This window comes from Alligator mississippiensis, chromosome 2 (genome assembly GCF_030867095.1).
Source record: "Alligator mississippiensis isolate rAllMis1 chromosome 2, rAllMis1, whole genome shotgun sequence".
Classification (NCBI taxonomy): Eukaryota; Metazoa; Chordata; order Crocodylia; family Alligatoridae; genus Alligator; species Alligator mississippiensis.
The window spans coordinates 173,520,475-173,529,002 of NC_081825.1; the positions used below are offsets into that span (position 1 = coordinate 173,520,475).

An 8,528-nucleotide genomic window follows, 5' to 3' on the forward strand; every position below is an offset into this window, starting at 1 on the left:
GTTAGTGGATCTGGGGAATCCCAGCAGGAGCTGTTAGGGGTTGTATGATTTGTAACCAGAGGAAAGGAGGCCCTGAGGGCCTTGATCACACACTTGATGGTGAGGCCCTCCTCCTCAGTCATGGAGTACTTTGCTTTTGGGGACGGAGCTTCAACTCAAATACAAAATGGCTGTTCTCCATCCTCAAAATGCTGAGAGAGAACAGCCCCAGGGCTTCATTCCGAGGCATCATTTTGTAAAATAACTCTGCAACTGAAGTCTGGACTGGGGGGGTACACAGTAATCATTTTACCTCTCAGAAGGCCTCAATGCATATTGGAGACCACTAAACTCTGGGTGCCATGTTGCACAGCTTGTCTATTAGTAACTGCCAAGAACTGTGGATTAAAGCATTAATAATAACTCACCAATCCCAAGAAGGCCCTTAGCTGCCTTTTTGTTTTAGGTACAGGGGAATCTACCAAAATTTATATCTTATCAATGAAGGGTCTGTTATCCTGACTGCCTAGTGCCTAGCTTAGCCCCCTCCCTCCTTGCCCTACCCCCGGCTTGTGTGCAGTCCTGAGATTCTCCTGGGCAAGTGTCCTCACTAGGTCCAACCATTCCCGTAGTCTGAGAATGCATTAGATGACATTTTGAGACTTAATTCCTTGCACCTGCTTAGTAGGGCTACGCGAGGCTTTGGACAGAGCTTCAGATCTGGAGAAGCTTCGGAAGCTTTGGTGTCTGAAGCAGCATGTCTGGATTGAAGTGCTGGCTTTGTTAGGCTTTGTGAAGTGGTTTGGAGTTTCCAAAGCGCTTCGGAAAAGCTTTGGAGCCGCTTCAGAGATCTAGCCATAGGGTATAATGGGGAAACAATTAAATATCTATAACTTTGTTGTTTTCTGTCTGATTCAGATGAAATTTGCAGAGATTGTATACCCTACCAGGAGCAGGAAGCCTGTCAAGTTTCATGAAGATCAGTGCAGGGGTTCGGGGGAATTGCATCCCAAATTCTTTAAAGTAAAACTGATGTCATGTGTACGTGTTACATCACAGGGGGTGAAAACTGCAGGGGCGGTGGCCAAGGCTGAGGGCATATAGTCTGCTAAGTTTCAAGAAGATCGGTGCAGGGGGTTGGGGGGAACTGCACCCCAAATTCTTGAAAGCAAAACTCATGTCACGTCTATGTGTTACACCACAGGGGGGCAAAAATTGCAGGGGTGGTAGCCTCTGCTGAGAGCATGAAGTTAGCCAAGTTTCAAGAAGATCAGTGGAGGGGTTTGGGGGGAGCTGTACCCCAAATTATTGAAAGCAAAACTTTACCTGCAGCTTTCACCCCGCTGCACCTTAACACACACAGTGTCACCCATGTCAGGAGTTTTGCTTGTCCGCAGCTTGGGGTGCAGTTCCCCCCAAACCCCTGCACCAATCTTCTTGAAATTTGGCAGGCTTTGTGGCCTCACCAGGAGCCATCACCCCAGCAGTTTTCACCCCCCTGTGTTGTAACACATACACGTGACATGAGTTTTGCTTTCAAGAATTTGCGGTAGTTCTCCCAAAACCCCTGCACCGATCATCTTGAAACTTAGCAGGCTTCATGCTCTCAGGAGAGGCTACTAACCTGCAAGTTTCATCCACATCAAACTAACAACAACAAAGTTATAGATATTTCATTGATTTCCCATTATACCCTGTGGCTGGATCTCCTGCAAAGTATTTTAGAATCTATCACTGTGTAATTCCCATGGGCCAATTAGCCATAGAGTATGGTAAAGATCGGGTTTCCCCTCTGGCTCTGTGTGATATCAGGTCCTTCTCCTATAGGCCTAACCTCTCCCTCAGGCTGCCTGCCTAATAAGCCTGGTGCTATGGAGTCTTCTCTGGGGCCATCCAGGTCACACTGTACCCTGATGCCTTTAGCAAGCCTCCTACCAGCCCTCTCCCCAGGCTGAAAGGACTTCCCTTCAGAACGTGCAGCATCCCTGGCACAATGTAGATTGGGGTCCAAACACTTCAGGATCCAAAAGAAATCTCCCATAATTGGTCCCCCACATGGTCCTGAGTATGCAGATCCTGTCAGTTCTTTGCTGCCAGGTATAACAATTTGTACAATTTAAATCCTCTGTGGTCAAGCCAGTGATTCCACAGTCTGTATTTGTGCATGCAATTATTCCATCCCAAGTGAAGGATTTTGCACTTGTTCTTGTTGAATCTCTTTGGGTAGTACATGGAAAACTTCTCCAGCCTATTCAGGGCATTATAGATAGCTAGCCCTGTCTTCCAGAGTGTCCGCAAGTCTACTCAACTTGGTGTCATCCTCAAATTTGCTAAGTGTGCACTCAATCCCATTGTCCAAATCAGTAATGATGATGTTAAGCAACACTGTAGGGAATCAGATTGGTCAGGCATGATTTGCTCTTGGTGAATCCATGCTAACTCTTATGAACACCTAGTTCTCCACTTGGTGCTTCACAACAGATTCCTTGAGGACCTACTTCATGATCTTTCCAGATGTCAAGGTCAGGCTTACTGGTCTGTAATTCCCTGGGTCCTCCTTCCCTTTTTTTAGTCACCTGGGACCTCACCTGACCTCCATGTGTTGTCAAAGAGGAGGATAGCCATGGCTCTGAAATTATCTCAGCCAATTCCCTCAGTACCCCACAACACATCTCATCTAGGATTGCCAACTTGAAAGCATCTAGCTTCTATAAGTAGTTTCTAACCTGTTATTCTACTAGTCTAAGCTGTTTTTCTCCTTCCCTATCTTTGCTACTAGTTGTTCTCAGCATCTGGTAGCTGCCCCCTGAAGTTTATTTAAAAAAAAAAAAGAAAAAAAGGAGGGGGGCATTGAATACTTGAGTTTTCTCTGCATCATCCATAACTATACACTCACACACAGACACTGAGGATCTGTGAAGACAGACCCTTCCCCCCCCAATCCCCGATGAGGAAGAATTCAAGGCCATTTGGAGGTGGGGTGACATGTGGACCCAAAGTATGGAGGCTCAGAGGCATTCAGCAGCATTCAGGCACTAGGGAAGGTGTGCAGTTATATCCCAAGACATCAGTGGAGGGGAGGGCTAATAGATTATATTGTGGTCCGTTATATGGGAGTATGACTTAGTGCTTGGGCAGGTCATTAAGAGGTCTTGCACCTCCACATTCATCCCTTTCACATACTTTGTGTTGAGAGGGGCTACCATAGTGACCCCTGCGGAAAGTGCAGCTGGGCCAATACAGGCTGTTTCTGGGGGATTTTGCCAGCAGGTGTCAGGCCATTCACTATCAGGCAATTTAGCTTGTCTTTGTGTTTCTCCTGTAGGAAGAAAGAGGAAAGGGAAAGAATATCCTTTCCCACCCATTTCCCTCCCTTCTCACTCCCATATGAGAACAGCTTCTATTCCCTGCCCCCAGAGACCTGGGTCTTCTTAGATAATGCCTCTCTGTCCATCCCTCACCCTTCTCCCCCCCATCAGGTGTTGTTTCCCCTAGGGGAGGGGTCATAAGTAACTGCCCACCCAACCACCCAATTCTTTCTCCCTCCAGAAAGGTCTTGCCTCTGTCTTCACCAATATTGTATAGTATGCAGGCTGAAATGGCCATCTGGAGCAGATAGCACTCAGTAGTATCCAGGGGCCTTCCATCATGCCTCAAAGCGGATTCCACAACCATTGAACAGGTATTTGAATTCTTTCTTTCTGGCAAAGAAATAATTGGGGTAGGACTTTGAGTCATGGCAGGAGCATGTATGTAGGGTTCTTGAGTAGCAGGGGGAATGGTCACCCTTTTCAGACTGATGCTGGGAACACTGTAGGCAATTTTTCTTTATGTCAACAGACAATCCAATCTGGAGTTCCTAAAGACCTAGGACTTAACTTGACCACCTTGTGGTCACACGGGTGAATTATTCCTAGTGGCTCTTGTTGCCATACAGCACAGTGGAGGAGCAGTTTTTTTTTTTCCAATGATATACTCTCTGCTAGAGTGCAGGGCAGAAGATGGCTACATGTATGACACTAGAGGCCCTATGAAGTTTGGAAAGTCCCTGTGGGAAAATCCAGCTCTGGGTTGGAGAGGCAGAAGAACTGTTGTGCCAAGTCCTCTGTAAGTTTGTGACACACTTCCCATCTGGCTGATCCGGGCATGGACTTTCCCACTCCAAAGTTTGAAAGTTGAATTTTGGTTGGCTATTTTGGCTGGATAAGAGTGACAGTGGCAAAGAGATGGCAAGGTGTTGGCCTTTGCAGTAGAAGTAGTTTCCCTTTAAAATGAGGGAAGTCCTTGCACCCAGTGAAATGTTATCCTCTTACTACCATTTGTATGTGAGCTTGGGCTGTGAGAGAGAGCTTTAATGACCCCAACCTAGTGGTTAAAAAGTACTACTGGAGACTTTCAAGTCTACTCTGTTTCATGTATGTTTGGTGTCCTGGCTTCATTTGTTTTTTTTCTCTCCTGCTAACAGGTAATTGTCATAATTTAATATGATTATGTTGGGTTATCAGGTCTTCTGTTCTTGCTAAGTGAGAGAAAGAGCACCATAAACAGTGAGTAACGTTTTGTGGGTCAGGAGCTGGGGCCACAACCTAAAGTTTGTTTGTTTTAAACAATAAATGTACATGTAATTTAATAAAAAAATAATGCATTGCATTCTTTTTTTCCCCTACTGCTGTCAACACAAGGCTTAATATTTATATCTAACTACATATTTGGAATTGGGTAAAATTTATCCTTGGGAGAAATTGGCAGGAATGTTTTTCATTTTCTCCCCAATATGGATACCTTCAAGCATCATAATTTATGAGAACAATGAAAATCCACAAGAGAAAATATCTTCCCTGTTGCTCTTCTGATAGTGTCTTTAACCTCCTTGTTCCTCACACTGTAGATCAGAGGATTCAGCATGGGAGACACTACTGTGTAGAACACAGAGGCTATTTTGTCCAGGCCCTGAGAATACTGGGAACTGGGTCTTAGATACATGAATGCAACAGATCCATAGAAAAGGGAGACAACCATCATGTGAGAAGCACAGGTAGAGAAGGCTTTGATTTTGCCTTCAGCAGAGCAGATCCTCAAAATGGTGATCAGTATGTAAGCATAGGAGATGAGAATTGCCAGGGTTGATATTATTACAGTGAAACCAACAAAAAGATACATCACAATCTCATTGGGCCAGGTGTCAGTACAAGAGAGGGACAGGAGTGGGGGGATTTCACAATAGAAATGATTGATGATATTAGGGCCACAAAAGGACAAACGAAGCATGGTGCCTGTGTGCACCAGAGCATTCAGAGTCCCAGCAACATACGAGCTACCTACTAGCTTGAGACATACCCTGTGGGGCATGGCTGTCGCATAAAGTAGTGGGTTACAGATGGCCATGTAGCGGTCATATGCCATGGCTGCCAGAAGTAAAGCTTCTGTAGTGCCAAATACTGCATAAAAGTAAAACTGTGTAATCACCCAATAAAAGAAATACAATTTCTTTCTATTAGGAGACCCAACAGCAATTTAGGGGTGATAGAGAAGGAATAACATATATCTATAAAGGACAAATTGCTAAGGAAAAAGTACATGGGGGTGTGAAGCCCAGGTGCATTTGTGATTAGCACAATCATCCCAAGATTCCCTACCAAGGTGATGATGTAGATTATGAGGAACAACAGAAAGAGGGGGACTTTCAGCTCCGTGAATCCCAAGAGAATGAATTCAGTCACTAGTGAGTAGTTTCCTCTTGCCCATTTTCCTGGTATCTATAGGGGTGTGATAAACACACACAGGAAAGAGATGAAATAATACTGCCCATTACACAAAATCAGAGGAACTAGAGATTCTATATCTAGGAGTGGGAGAGTTAAGAACACAATCAGCACAGTCAACTGTCAATAGACTAGAAGGAAGTTGAAGAATAATTTGGAATAGGGCAGGACAAATAACTCCAAAAGAAGGCCAAGTTTTGTCTGCAACATTTGGGAGCAAAAGCCTGGCCCTACCAAATTCCTCCTTTCCCAAATCATTTGAGTTCCACTGTCTCTGATGCTTGGGCTTCCTTGGGTTACAATTATTTCAGAAGGGTTAGGAAACTGGGTTTTGGTTCTCAGTTGCCACATTAATGAACATGATAGATATCTTGCATAACACAACTATGTTTTGTTCCACTCTGGGCCTCATGCTATTTGAACTAAAGTCAACACAAATTTTCTTAATTATTTCTCTAGCATAAGAATTAAGTCAGTCTGTTTGATTCTGATCTTTAGAATAATTTGGAAATAACTGACTGGCTCTCCCTTACCAGGGGGTTATCAACACGTCTCAGAATGAATTTAGGAAATTAGGATCACATTTTTTGGTTCAGTCAGTCATAGTCATAGATCCTTTGATGTATATGTTTTAAAGCCATAATAGAGCATTAAATCATTGTCTGGTATCCTGTGTGAAACAAGCCAAATAATTTCATCCAGATGCTCTGATTCAACATGATAAAGTGCTGAACTAAAACAGATTTTCCAGAAAGGTATTCAGGAGTGATCTGAGGCCTATAAGAAATGGAAACTCTGCCATTTGTCTCACTGATTTGGTCCACTATTTGGTCACTCTCACTGCTCTGTTTGTTTCTTTTGCCATATTTCTAATTGAAATGTTTCTATGTTCAGACTTTGTCTTAGCATCTGGTGTATTTTCCCCCAGTAAGTTACCTATGAGCTCAAGTCATAGCTCAGCCATTTCTTTGCTAAGCTAAGCTAGTGGACCCCTTTTTTCTCCCAAATCTTTAGTCATCTTTGTGGCTCTTTTCTTTACTGTCACCAATTTTTCAACATCTTTTCCTAAACTAGAAAAACCAGAATTGGACTCAGTATTCTAGAATCAGTCTCAGCTTTAAATAAAACACAGAAAACAAATTACCTCTCTGGTCCTAGTCATTGTACCCAGTATATACATCAACATATGCCATTAGCCCTTTTTCCCATGGGACTATAGTGGGAGCTCATGCTTGCTGGTTTTTTTCTGTCAGCTATAAATAGACTTTTCCATGGTCTACTTCTGTTTTCCTTGTTAGTGGGTTGACCAATATAGATCATGGTATCCCAGACAGGGGTATCTTAACCACTAGCATAAAACTGATTTGGTTGTTAGTGCTTATCCTCTTACTTTCATTGTTAGTTCCTATCCTCTTCTTTTGGAATCCTTATATCTTTGCATTGTTAACCACCACTCCACACTGAGAAGTCATGCACAATAAGCAGCTAACGCAAGCGACCTCAACTCAGGGCATATTGCATCCCTGTGAAACTTCAATGATCTCCCTCCTGAAGTGCAGAAGGAACTAGGTATTTATTCCCTTCCCATATAAATCATGGATTCCCCAATGTACCTGCAAAACAGAGAGAAAGAATTCCACTGGGAGCTTTGAAGTTGCATCAAACTCTAGATTTAATGCAGTAGTTTATTTCTTTGGGATGTGATCCCTAAAGTATTTCAAAAAATAGTTATATAGTGACTGAGCACTTACAGTTATGCCTGCATCTTCACAGCTGGAATTGAAAAGCACAAATAGGTGTGTTTTTAAAGGATTTCAAGTTTGGAAAACTTTTCAATTATGTTTCTTATTGTCCTGGAGAATAAAATAAACCATTACATATTTTCATTTGTAGGTAATTAGCACTATTACCTGCTCTCATGAGTAAATTCAGGTAAGCCGGAGGGCAGAATTTTCTTTCTCTTTGTGTACCTACATGACAGTTTTCTAGGCACATGCTTGAATGTACCACTGCCTTGTGGATGTGTATGTGCCCGTAGACTGAGCATTTAGTCTAAATATACTCAGTAGGATAAGCACTGGCAGGGCACAGAAACAGAAATCTTGAACAAAAAGGTATGTGTGTGTGGCTAGGACCCTTCCATTTCTTATCCCCAACGTCTTAGTGGTTAGGACACTTGCCCAGAAAGCCAGAGACTGATATTTGAGGGCCACCCTTCCCCGCTCTTACCCAAAGGGGTTTTGAATATGTGTTGCTTTAATTTCTCAGGAGAGTGCTCTGGTCACCACACCACCAAGCATTATTCAGGTCCCCTCTCCAACCTCCTTTTGAAGCTCAGCCAGTGCCTCTTGCATTAAATGGTCATTGGATAAAATGGATGGAGAGATTTTTCTGCCCTAGTGGGAGGGATACTTGAAGCTAGAGCATGGGACCATCTCACAGAAACAGCAGTATCTATCTCACTTAGCAACACAAACCTTCAGACTTACTTGTTTTCACACAGGCTCCCTGTATCTCCTTCTCTTGGCCACTCAGAGGGCAAGCTTCAAAAACGGTCTGTAATGGAGCATGTACAATGGCTGAGTTGTCGTGTGGTGGCCGAAGCACTGTGCTGGGAACTTAGAGATGCACAAGGATGAGGGTGGCCAGACCCTAGATTTGCAGGCCGCATCTGCCACAGTTCAGCTCAGCTCAGCAGGGTGGGATCCATCTGCCACAGCTCCAGTACCTTCTGTTTTGGCTCCACTGTGGCTCTGGGCTGCAAGTTACCATCTACTATTGCAATCT

General features: G+C 43.7%; 1 pseudogene; it reads right to left on the reverse strand.

Moving 5' to 3' along the window:
- Nucleotides 1–4,770: 4,770 nt before the first annotated feature.
- On the reverse strand, nt 4,771–7,137 carry LOC102572078 (olfactory receptor 1052-like; annotated as a pseudogene).
- Between the last annotated feature and the right edge of the window lie 1,391 nt (nt 7,138–8,528).